The sequence below is a fragment of the Chrysemys picta genome, chromosome 8, assembly GCF_011386835.1.
Source record: "Chrysemys picta bellii isolate R12L10 chromosome 8, ASM1138683v2, whole genome shotgun sequence".
In the NCBI taxonomy this organism is placed as follows: Eukaryota; Metazoa; Chordata; order Testudines; family Emydidae; genus Chrysemys; species Chrysemys picta.
Genome location: NC_088798.1, coordinates 8,602,319 through 8,615,243, shown reverse-complemented (window position 1 = coordinate 8,615,243; position 12,925 = coordinate 8,602,319). Strand labels below are relative to the sequence as shown.

Below are 12,925 nucleotides of genomic sequence, written 5' to 3'. Positions count from 1 at the left end.
ATCGTGACTGGTGCGCAAAGTGAAACTTCTTCCTTCATAAGACAAATCCCAAATCTCTCTGGAACTGTAATTGACTCAAAATGTGATTAACGTAACTTAATTGTCTGACTGTGCGTACATCAGGCACATCCCCACCATCTGAGTCTGTGGTGCATTGAATCACTGTGCTAATTTCCAAAGGCACTTTAAAGGATGTCATCCTTTGTCTAGACACTGAAATTTTTGAGGTGAGGGATACCATGCTCATCAGAAAGACTGAAACCTGTGTAACACCATGTTTATTCAAAAGATCTGGTAGCTGTCTCCAGTACATTATGCTCATTGGAATGGAATTCTAATTCATTGGTTCCTATCTAAACAGTCACTTGCAGAAAAAATTGAGACTACCATTACCTTATTTTTTTTAATCTGAGATAAAAAATGTTATTGTCCACACAGTAGCATATGGCAATAATTCACAAAGCTGCTTTGTGACATAATCTGGTAGCATTAATATAGACAAAGCAGAGTTGATATAATTATTTTGTTTTCTCTGTGTAGTTTCAGCCTATTAAAGGTTGAAAGTGAAATTCTTGTTTCTGTTAACGTGCCATTTTGCAGGTGGTTGTTTCTGTTTTTTTCTGAAGTATACACTTGGGCAATGAGAATCTAATATATTTTACCCTTTCTCAGAGTTTTCCTTGAAACTATGGAGTGTCAATATGTAAGAGCATGATACACAGTGTACAATTAGGGCTCTTCTACGTGAGAAAACCAATATATACATTTACATGCACCCCAATGCATTTAAAGGACATTAGAATTGTGACTGAAAACACTAGAATCCTGATGCTCCATATGTCCTCCAGCAATTAGACACAAAGGAGCACATTAAAGGATAATTAAAAGGGCACCCTATTGTGTTTAGGTGTTGCAGGACATATGGTGCATCAGGGTTAATCATGAATTGTGTTGCTCTTATTTTCTGTCATATAACTTTGTTTGTTTTCAATATATCAGAATTTGTGTGAGTTGGTGTGTTTCTATTGCCACAGCGATGTGTTGATTTAAAAAACCCAACAGTATAACAGATTCCTTTGGACAGACCCTAAGCTGATATAACTTGTCATCTCTCCACTGTGCAGCTATGACAAGCTATAGCAGTTGGGGATCTGCTCCTTTAAAAAAGTAAAGTGTAAGTAACAGTCCAGAGCATGAACTTTTAGGTAGTGGGGCAGCGTTTGGTGTGCTTGAGTGTCTGTTCTCTTCTTTTGCACACTTGTATTTCTTTGTCATCAGTGCAAAATAGAATAAGTAGGCAAAGGAGACAGCTGAGAAGTACAGATTGTTACTGGCAGATTCCACCTGATACTGAAAATCAAGCAATGTATTCTTTGCCTCTTACGTTATCCCTAGTAGCAAAGATTATGCAATCAAAATTCAGCTGACAATTTTGCTGACGATGCATGAGGCAAAATAGCATCGAGTTTGTGCCACTAAAGGCGTGCAGGCCGGGCAGTGGAAACAGTAGCAAAATCTTCTCTTTGTCAGTAAGTTAAACATACATGATACAAAGACCCAGACAATGTTGTGTAAGAATGTGTCATTTTTACATAGTCACAAATCCGACTATATCTGAGCATCCGAACAGAATGTTTTTGGAGATCAAGATATATGGGAGGTTTTGTCTTTACTGCGTGGCAAAAGGTGTGGTTTTACATTGAGACAGCTAACTTGATATACTGGATTACTCAGGATAGCTATTTGATGTAAAATCCTAGTGGAGAAAAGGCATTGGAGTTTTTACCTTGATGTAGCTAGTCAAATTAAAGGCCAGGTGCGGCATGTCGGGCTGACCTCGACTACATTGAGGGAAAAACAGCTGTGCCTTGTCTCCACTAGGATTCACATCAAGGTAGCTATCTTGATGTACAAACATACCTCTATTTACAGTGAAAACGTAGCCAGAAAAGATACTAACATCATTACCTGCTAGTTAGTTTAACCATTCCAAATATCACATTAATTGTAAAGAAATAAAAATGGAAACTTCTCCAGTTCAGACAAAAGTACAACTGAAGGGTCTTCAAATGGTTGTGTTATAAATCATCTGGTAACCTTGTCATCATTGTTGTCTCCTTTTCTCCTCTCCTTAGGAGATAGTGCTAGGTCAATTATCTTAAGCAGTGAAATGTCTCATGTAGCAGTGGGAAACATTTTCTGCCCATGCCTACAACACTGTTCTCAATTCTAGGTTTTCAGTATCTGGATAATCCAATACATCCAACAATAACCTTTCATTAGGATTGACTTCAGAGAACTGCTAAGTGACAATCTAAGTTTACCCCAATATCCAGATCTCCCTCTGGGCAGCTTTTTAAAAATATCTGTGATAGCATATTTTCAACTTGATATGCAAAGTGTTAGTCCTACATGTCCTGTTGCTGTTAGTGGAAGTTGTACAGCAAAGGCCTTATTTCCTTAAGGGTTGCTTATAAATTATAGGTGAAATTCTGACTCTATTGAAGTCAATGGCAAAACTCCCATTGATCCAGTGGGGCCAGGATTATAGTTTATAGCCATAATAAAAGAAGAAAGGAATTACAGGCTCAGGGGAAGAGGAGTAGGGCAAGATGAAGGACAATAAGACTATGTGTTCATCTGGGAGACTGGTGTATGAGTCTAGGTGTTTCCTATATATATAGTGGTATTTATCTCTTCTGTTTTTCTCATCTTGACTTATATTTTAAGCTCTTCTGGGCAGGATATCCATGTGTATTGGTTCTATAAAGCACCATTTGTACTATGGCACTTTAAAAAATACAATAAAGCCCATATTTGCAGTTGGGTGTCTTCTCCTGAATAATTTATTTCATGTTGAGGTTAAAGTTATTACAACATTTTTCTTTTTGACCCAAGGAATGTCTAGGAGAGAGTTCTTGTTTACATCTGCTACTGCAAAACTGTGCTTGGTCCTTCCTTTGTAGCGTTCCTTAGCTGTCTGTTTTCTTCAGAGGTGAACAGATAATGGAAATCTTCCTCTTGCTACTGAATATTATTGTCATGTAGTGGTGATATATAGACGGCAGGAATCTATCTTCCTTCAGACCCAATGCCTATCTGATCCTGCAACTGACCAGCATGGAATCCTTGTTTTGCATCTCCAATGAGATGGTTGTGGGTTATGACTGAACTTCACTAATCTGGCATCAGTTGTTAAATCTTAAATTTCTGAGTGTCATTCTTTGCAATTATGCTGACTTCTTCTGAAAGATTTATGTTTCTGTTTTCCCACTGGAAACTTACTGTTTTGAAAGCAATAACTTATTTGTAAGGATTAAGTTGTCTGGTTAGCATTCTAAACACAGCTAAATATGGAGAAACTGACAGACAACTTGAGGAAAAAATTGTGGAATCCAATTCCCTGTTGCCTGTGCATGGCAGTGGTCAAGGTTATGCTAGTTATAGATAATGCTGATTCCAATGTCTATCCAGGCAGAAGTAAAGTATATGGATATATTCAGGATGTCCCTTCAGGTTTAACAAAGAAATATGCTGATGCTCCACAATCACTTTCTTCTTCAGGATTTAATCAAGGACACAAAATCTGAAAAACAAAGAATGTATTGTTCTTTTTTGTGATTAATTTTTTATTGATTTCATAAAGAAACAGGCAGTGAAAAGTACAAAAAAATAAATGTCTTAGATCTTTTATGTTTCCAAATACTACATGTTTCATGGGATCTCCAATAGAATTATGCAGTTGTACAATTTTAGAACGTGACAAAACTACAAGACCAGACAATACCAAACTAGACAATACAACAGGGGTAGGCAACCTATGGCAAGCGGGCCAAAGGCGGCACGCGAGCTGATTTTCAATGGCACTCACACTGCCCGGGTCCTGGCCACTGGTCCAGGGGGGCTCTGCATTTTAATTTAATTTTAAATGAAGCTTCTTAAACATTTTAAAAACCTTATTACATACAACAATAGTTTTGTTATATATTATAGACTTATACAAAGAGACCTTCTAAAAACGTTAAAATGTATTTCTGGCACATGAAACCTTAAATGAGAGTGAATAAATGAAGACTCGGCACACCACTTCTGAAAGGTTGCTGACCCCTGCAATACAACATAGACATGAAATGTTAGGGCCAGTGTAAAGGAAATAAAATAGGAGAAAATATGCATGAATAGGGAGGGGAGGAAAGGAGGAGACCAGTGGGGACAGAAAAAGTGGAGGAGTTAGGTGGAATGTGGGTCTGGTGTTTTCTAAGCCATCTCAACATTTTTTATCCAAATGTATCTAGAAACGGGGTCCAAATGCTAATTCAGACAGGTCCAAAAGATTACAGCTGTAGTCTGAGCTCTTCCATTTTTGTAAAATTATGCACTTGATGATCATTGCAACTCTCAAGAACCAAAGCTGGAGTTAAACCCAACTGAGCCGGTAAATAACCTAGGATATAATGTTCAGATGAGGTCCTGAAGCCAAGCACTGGTTTAACTCTTGCTCATCTTTATCCACAGCTGCTTGGCAGTTGGACAGTCCCATAGTATATGCATATGGACCGGGGTTCCTTTTTCTTTCTTACAGCACCAACAAATGTCAAAGGATAAGGCCTTTATCTTGGGCAACCTCTGCGGTGCCCAGTACATTATGAACACAATATATTATTGTATCAAGCATAGTCTGAGATCCTCAGAAGGATTTTTAACATTATATGCTCTGCCATTGGGGTTATTTTAAGGGCTGTGATAAATCCCCTTCCAATGCTTTCACAAAAAACTCAAGAATAAATATGTCCCTCTTCATTAATCAATTATACATAGGGGAGATGGGCCTGTGGAGTTTATGAAGCATTTCTATGGTTCCTAGTAATGCTGGGGTCTTTGGCAATCCTAGAGCATCTTGACCTAATTGATATATTAGCAAGTGTTTTAATTATAAGTACTGCACTCTGCTGAGAGAGGCAGGTCAGAACATTGCTTTAGCGTTAGAAAAGGGACAAAGCCCTCATCACTGACTAGTTGGGAAATTTATATGATACCCCTGCTCAGCTAGTTCTTCCAAATCACAGGTTTGTTTCCAATTTTGCTAGTCTGGGTTGCCCAAAATAGGTGCTTTTGCATGATGGTGAGGATGAGATTTGCTAGAACAGAACAGACCCTTTGCACAGCTACCACTGTAGTCACCTTGTTGTTCTCTGTTGGATGAAAAGAGCAACCAAGGAGATTCACAGGGAGAATTGGATGCATTAATACACATTCAATTTCAACCCACTTGGGTGTAGGCCTTGCTAGAGCCCTAGACATCCCTAACGGTATGAACCAAAGGCTATGTTTTAAGGTAGGCCTTGTTAAACTAGTAATACTGGGTGTCAGCTAATCAAGTAAGCACATTTCTGACCTGAGAGGATGGTACAGAGACACACATACTTGACATAAAATCATGACTGGTGTGGAGAAAGTAAATAAGGAAGTGTTATTTACTCCTTCTCGTACCACAAGAACTAGAGGTCACCAAATGAAATTAATAGGCAGCAGGTTTAAAACAAACAAAAGGAAGTATTTTTTCACACAATGCACAGTCAACCTGTGGAACTCCTTGCCAGAGAATGTTGTGAAGGTCAACACTATAACTGGGTTCAAAAAAGAACTAGATAAATTCATGAAGGATATGTCCATTAATGGCTATTAGCCAGGATGGGCAGGGATGGTGTCCCTAGGCTCTGCCAGAAGCTGGGAATGGGCGACAGGGGATGGATCACTTGATGATGACCTGTTCTGTTCATTCCCTCTGGGGCACCTGGCCCTGGCCACTGTCAGAAGTCAGGATACTGGGCTAGATGGACCTTTGGTCTGACCCAGTCTGGCCGTTCTTATGTTCTTACGTTCACAGTTTTCAAGTATCAGAGGGTGTTAGTCTGGATCTGTAAAAAGCGACAGAGTCCTGTGGCACCTTATAGACTAACAGACGTATTGGAGCATAAGCTTTCGTGGGTGAATACCCACTTCATCAGACGCATGTCTGTGTCTGTTGGATGAAAAGAGCAACCAAAGAGACTCACAGGGGGAATTGGATGCATTAATACACATTGAATTTCCACCCACTTGGATGTAGGCCTTGCTAGAGCCCCAGACATGCGTCTGACGAAGTGGCTATTCACCCACGAAAGCTTATGCTCCAATACGTCTATTAGTCTAGAAGGTGCCACAGGACTCTTTGTCGCAGTTTTCAAGTAATTGTTTAAACAAATTCCTAAGAGATGGTACAAAAACACACCAACCCCTCATAAAGATAAAAAGGGGATGACAGGATAATGGTTGAAGATGTTTTGTTCAAACTAGCAGGTACAAGGTGTAAGGGTGGTAACTAACAACATCTGGAGTGTAATAGGGAACTTGTTTGTATCAGTGTATAAAAGGAAAAGTTATAAGAGAGGCATCTTTGTACCAGTCTAGGAGACAACATTATGTTATGTTGATTAAGCTGCTATCTTGTAGCGGGCATACATGTGTTGTTATACTTGTAACCATTGAGCCAGGGCACTAGTACCATGCTTTGTCAGTAATAAACCTGGCCAAACACCTTCACCATTGAACCGAGCCCAAAGTCTTTCTTTATGAGTAACATCGAGGTCTGCTGAATCAACATGCTGCACTCTCTGCTAGTGCAGTTAATGTCAGCTCTCCAAGAACAGCAGCACCAGCAGCACTTACAGCAATGGGTATAAGGGTGCTAGCATGCTGGAACCAGTTTGACATCTGTGACTGGATACAAACCGAATGGTAATTTTGTTGGTCTGGGAGCCCAAATCCCCCCTTTCCTATAGGGAGATGGAGTTTTTTAAATGATAGTCATGGGCATTGGCCAGAGCCCCACAGAAAGGTTTGAGCATTGGCCTGCTAAACCCAGGGTTGTGAGTTCAATCCTTGAAGGGGCCATTTAGGGATCTGGGCCAAAAATCTGTCTGGAGATTGGTCCTGCTTTGAGCAGGGGGTTGAACTAGATGACCTCCTGAGGTCCCTTCCAACCCTGAGATTCTATGATTCTATAATGCTATTACATTTTCTAAAATAAGACAGAATCAAAGGAACTTAGGTAGAATTTTCATTTTTATTGTGTTAACCCTTTCCAACAGGCTCAGGGGAGAGAAGATGCCACCTATTTGTGCCACTAGTTCTTTGAGAGAGTGTACAAGATCTACATTTTTCTTCACTAGGTTAATGTTTCTTGGTACGTTTGTACCTAGGTACTTAATTGCATCAATTTTCCTATGGAAATTCCATTGAAAGAAAGCCCAGTACTTGAAAACTGGGAAATTTCCAGTAGTTCCACTTTTTCCCCAGTTTATTTTGTAACCAGATATTGATTCAAATTTTTGAATTAATGATAAGAGAGAATTGTGGTTTCTGGCTTGGTTATACAAAAAAAGGGACTCATCTGTATATAACATCTATGTACACCCCAGGGAGTCGAGCTGTATGCCCTGGCTATCTAGATGAGCCCACAGAGTTATGCCTAAGGGCTCAAGAGCCAAATCAAAACGTAATGGGCACAATGGGCACCCTCGCCTAGTGCCCCTGAAAAGGCTGACATTATCTCTGGCCACACTGTTGATTATCACATTGTTGGTTATCATGTGAGAGCTTTGGTAAGCATGTAACAATTAGATTCTGAAACTAAACACAGATCCAAATGTAACTTTTTGTACCGTATAAAACATATCTCCACTGCTCCCTATCAAAAGCCTTTTCTTCATCTGAGGCTAAAATGGCTGGTGGTTTAGGATCATCATATTTCACTGCTATAATATCAGTGTTGTCGAAGGTTCAGAGCCGTGATGGCCTCTGACAAACCCGACTTGATTTGGATGTATGATAGAGCCCAAAACCTTCTCCAGTCTCATTGCCAGAACTTTTGCCAGTACTTTGACCTCACTGTTAAGTGAAATTGGCATATATAATTGGAACATAGTGTGGTATCTCTTCCTGGTTTAGGAATAAATACTAGTATGGTTTCCCTCAGTGTAGGCGGAAGGGTTCCCTTTAAAAGTGATTCATTAAACATTTCAAGCATCCTGTCAGACCGGAGTTCACGAAAATGTCTATAGAATTTGGGAGGGAAACCATCCAGGCAGGGTGCTTTCCCCATTTCTGTATTCTTAAGCCCCACAATTAACTCAGCCTCTGTTAAGGGGGCTCACAGTTTTCACACTGAACAGCAGTAATTTGAGGTAATGTAAACTTTTTTGAATAATTGATGCAAAGGGGGTTGTGTCTAATTTATACAGATCTGTATAGAGACGGAAACTCTTTAGATGATGTACATAATTCCCCATGTTTATCACTGATGGCTGTGATTTTGCCTTTTGTCTTCGGCAGTATGCTAGCAAATTGCAAGCTTTTCCACCCAATTCCCGGAAATGCTGCCTGAGTCAAAATAGGGCAAATTCAGCCAGCGCCGAGTGCAGCTTGTTGAGTTCATATTTACAACTGATCAGGGAACGTATCAAATATGGATATGGGGCTGTGTCAGACCAATGAAGCTCTTTCACTTTTCTTTCAAGGGCCATCAGATTTTTTCCACCTTCCCTCTTCTTGGCAGATGCAAAACTGATGATTCCACCCCTCAAATAGGCCTTGAGCATTTCCCACAATAGCCTGCTAGATGGTGTTGAGCGTTCATTTGTCTCCAGGCTAATTTCTTTCTCAATAAAACATTTGAAACGGGATTTAATAAAAATGAATACGTAAATCACCATCTACATGGCTGTTCCTTAGGCAGATTTGTTGCTATTGGACGAGTTACAGGGGCATGATCAGAGACAGCAATTGTATCAATGGAGGAGTCAATTACAGAATTAACCAAGTCCCTGGCGATTAAAAAGAAATCTATATCCAATAGACTCATGTACCGGGATTGTACCTCGGTTGCCTCCAGGAACCAAAATATAAATAATAGATCTTATGCAGGCAATAAACACCCAAAATAAAACCTCCACAATTCTATTTAAACATTATCCTAACAACATACAATAGAAAATACAAGCGATTCATATAGATTGTTCTAGATTGTTATATATAGATATCTTAGCTCAATAGGTATATCTATATCGATAGATCAATAGGTGGTGCTGCAATTGCTCAACTAATGACTGTGGCTTTCAACAGTAAATTGCATGGTAGACCTAACCAACACTCTTGGCATTATACAAGGATCCACCCCATCCCTGAGTGCCTACTCTCCCTTCCCCTCATAGTCCCGGCGCTCTCTCTTGCATGGGTGTTCTGGGTGAGCAGGAGTTCAGGCCAGCCCTTTGTAAGTCTGGCAAAGGCAGTCCAGGCGAAACAAGGAGTGAGGCAATTTTGTACTGTGACCAGCTTAGGCTGCACAATACTAGCTGGCAGGAATGGTTGTTATATTACAGAGCAATAGCCCAGAGCCAGCTCACTCTTTTCTCAATTGTTTGTAAGCCAAATGCAGATCTGCTGCACAACTACCAGTCTCCAGCTTCTGCTCTCAGAGCCTAGCTGTGGAGAAGGAGTCCATGACATAGAGCTCAGCACTAACTAGTTGTCAGCTGTAATGTTGTCTTAACCCTGGGGGTGTCTTCAACCCCAGCACCTCAACAGAGCTCTGTCGCAGCTGCTTCTCAGCCCAGACCCAAAGGGAATCTGCAGCAATCTGTTCCAGCTCCCTGCCTGCAAAATGGTTGCTGCTGACCCCCTGCCACAGTCTCTAATCCAGGAAGCTCAGTCCAGTCCCAGAGGGCACCCACCGCTGCTTCATGGGACTTGCAGCCCTTCAAAGCCACATACAGTACATTGGGGTCTGTCTGATCAGGATACCTCTGAAAGGAGTCTGCGGCACCTCAAATAGGTGTATTGAAAAGGTTTCAGGCTCATCAGAGTTAGGTCTATACATATTGGCAATGATTATTTCAGATCCATTTATGGTGTCGTGATGTGGTATAAAACCCCACACACTGGAAGGGGGTTAAAGACCTACTTTGGCCCTGAGCACCACTCTGCCACAGCTGCAAAGCATGCATGGGCTGAAGGAGGAGCTTAAAAGGAGAGCAGAACAACTCAGTAGCAGTCAGCCAGTGGAGATGAGCAGAACTACACGCCGCTCCTCAGAGGAAGCACTGTAGGTGGTCCAGCTGCCTGGGGCCCCCTCACTATTGGGAATCTACCCGACCTGCTAAGGGAAGGAATGCTGGACACTTGCCAGGTCTGGGATTTGGCCTTTGATGTCTTTTGTTTAGTTGTCTTTGCTTTTGCCCTTTTGTATAAGGAGACTGGTAGGAAGCAGCAGGGCAGCATGTTGTAGGGGTGCAGAAACTTGCTGCCCAACACAGGGCTCTGGATTGGAACCCAGTAAAAAGGGTGGGCCAGGTTCCCCTATCAACCTCTGGATGATGCTGAAGGCAGAAAGCCTCCCCTGGATACAAGGGAATCTGGACTGGGAAGACCCTATAACCTTGAGGTCATTAATCTGGGACCTTGGCCCAGTGAGGCCTGGAACCCCTTGCTTTGACAATGGGGCTGTCCTTTGTGGGACTCTTTGTATAGCCTCAAAAAGAGTGGATGCAGTTTGTGGCCTGGTGGGAGATCTGAGTCACATAAGGGGCAGACCACTGCAGGGCTGGAGCGGCTGTCAATAGGGGGTGCCAAGAAAGGAGAGCCAGCTATGTCCTCTCCTGACCACTAGCTGATGCCTCTGGTCAGTCATCCCTGTCATAGGTGACTTTATGGATTAAAACTCTGCCCTGATCATCTGAAATTGACTCCGGCTGTGACTGTCAGTGTTTTGTGGAAGCGTATGGCTACCCCTCTGGATTTGTAGGATCAACGTGCTGCTTTTCCTTCCCAGTCACACTCTAATTTAACAGCCCTTATTTGTGATCAAGCGTATCTCCTGCAAAAGCATTGCATCTGCCTTTTTGCTCTCTTTAATAAGGAGAATACTTTTTTTTTCTTTTAATTGGAGCATTGAGTCCCTTTAGATTCCAGGAAATGAAATTGGGATTCAGGCCCATTTGAATGCGTTAAGAATTATTTTTGTTACAAACAAGGGTGATGGAATGTTTGTGTTATTCGCTCTATACATCCCATCCTACTCCCCACACAGAATCCCATGCAGTGCGGGTGGGGAGAGTCTATGGATTAAATGCCTCAAACACTTATTCCACAGATTTTGAATGACCTTGCCAGATGCTTTCCACTTGCCAGACTTGGAGAGAACAGGGTAGGTGCAGCAGTCTTAGGGGGAGGCATCAGCTTTAGCTGCAGCCACCTGCAGAAGCTTGATGCAAATCCTAGTCATGTAGGGTGTGATTTTGCTGAATGATGCTGGTCTAGAGTGAAGTGGGAAGAGGGGGATGAAAGGGGATATCGGAGAAGGGGAGGGACAAATTAAAGCGAAAACCCCCAAACCCATCCCATATGCATAACAACTTGACCTATTACCAAGCATGACTTGCTGTCTTAAGTGTATGGTCTGGGCATCACAGGCCCACTCTGTGCTATGTGGTGTCTCCCCATCCACCGCTTAAAAGTAAATCTCAATGAAAAATCAGTGACTGTCAACCACTTAACACTATAAACAACACTAAACCAATCGTAAGTTCTGTAGAGGGCACGCTGGGAAGATACACCATCGAGCTGGGAGCTCCACCCATACTCGCTATTTAAATTACATACTTCCTGTATGTCCCTGTATCTCAAAGAAAAAAAAACCCACTTTCTAAGGAGACAGAAAGGGAGGCCACACCACAAACATGACATTTCTTCTTCTGCTATGTCTAGGATGGGCTGTGTATTATCCCCTCATTTGTAATTTTTTCAGTTTGCCAGACTGAACACCAGACTACTGATAATGCAGCTTGGTGCACTGAGTGAGACACTCTGTTGTGGGAATTATTTTCCCAGGGCCACATGCCCCCACCCCTTTGGTTTACAGCCAAACATTGTTTCCCTTCCCCATATTAAATGAACATGTAACTGAAGGGAGAAAACTGCTCCCACAAATTGTAAATTTCTGCACCAAAGAGCACAACAAACAATTCAATTCAGCAAGTGACTCTTCTATACAGATTTCATATTCCATGTTCATGTACGCAGGAACTGAGCTTATAGAAGGTGTCAGGGTGGGGAAAGGGACTGAAGATGTTGAAGGGGAGGAATACAGGTGGCAGGAGATGAGACAACAATGGGAGAGAGTCTAGGGAAGTAGAGGAGAGAGTAGAAGGAGCCAGGGCCTAGAGGGAGGGGATGGGAGAGAGGAAGCTAGAGGAGGTGGGGAAAGGGACAAGCAGGGGCAAGGTGAGAGATGGGAAGTATCAGGTGATAGGGAGGACAGTCCATGTAGGTTAGCAATCTGCATTGGTCCTCTCTTCTGCTCCGTTGGCCCACAAGGAGGGATAGCTCAGTGGTTTGAGCATTGGCCTGCTAAACCCAGGGTTGTGAGTTCAATCCTTGAGAGGGCCACTTAGGGATCTGGGGCAAAATCAGTACTTGGTCCTGCTAGTGAAGGCAGGGGGCTGGACTTGATGATCTTTCAAGGTCCCTTCCAGTTCTAGGAGACAGGATATCTCCATTAATTTAAATTTAAATTTAAGGAGTACAGCTGCATTGCTCAGCTCTTGGGTACCTTTCCATATGTTGTGGGGAGACCATCTTGGAGGGATGTTTAACGCTTGCAGCATATGGAATGTCAAGCTACTGGGCTTTGAGGACCCCCAGTGGCAAGATGTGGTGACACAGTAGGGTTGCCAGGTATCCGGTTTTTGACCGGAACGCCCAGTCGAAAAGGGACCCTGGTGGCTCTGGTCAGCATCACTGACTGGGCCTTTAAAAGTCTGGTTGGCGGTGCAGCAGGGCTCCCTACCTGCCATGGCTCCACGCAGCTCCTGGAAGCAACAGCATGTCC

General features: G+C 42.3%; 1 protein-coding gene across 1 annotated transcript in view; it reads left to right on the top strand.

Annotated features, from left to right (window-relative positions):
- AGBL4 (AGBL carboxypeptidase 4) overlaps positions 1-12,925 on the top strand; it is a 1,392,624-nt gene that overhangs the window by 522,042 nt on the left and 857,657 nt on the right. The window lies entirely within an intron of this gene.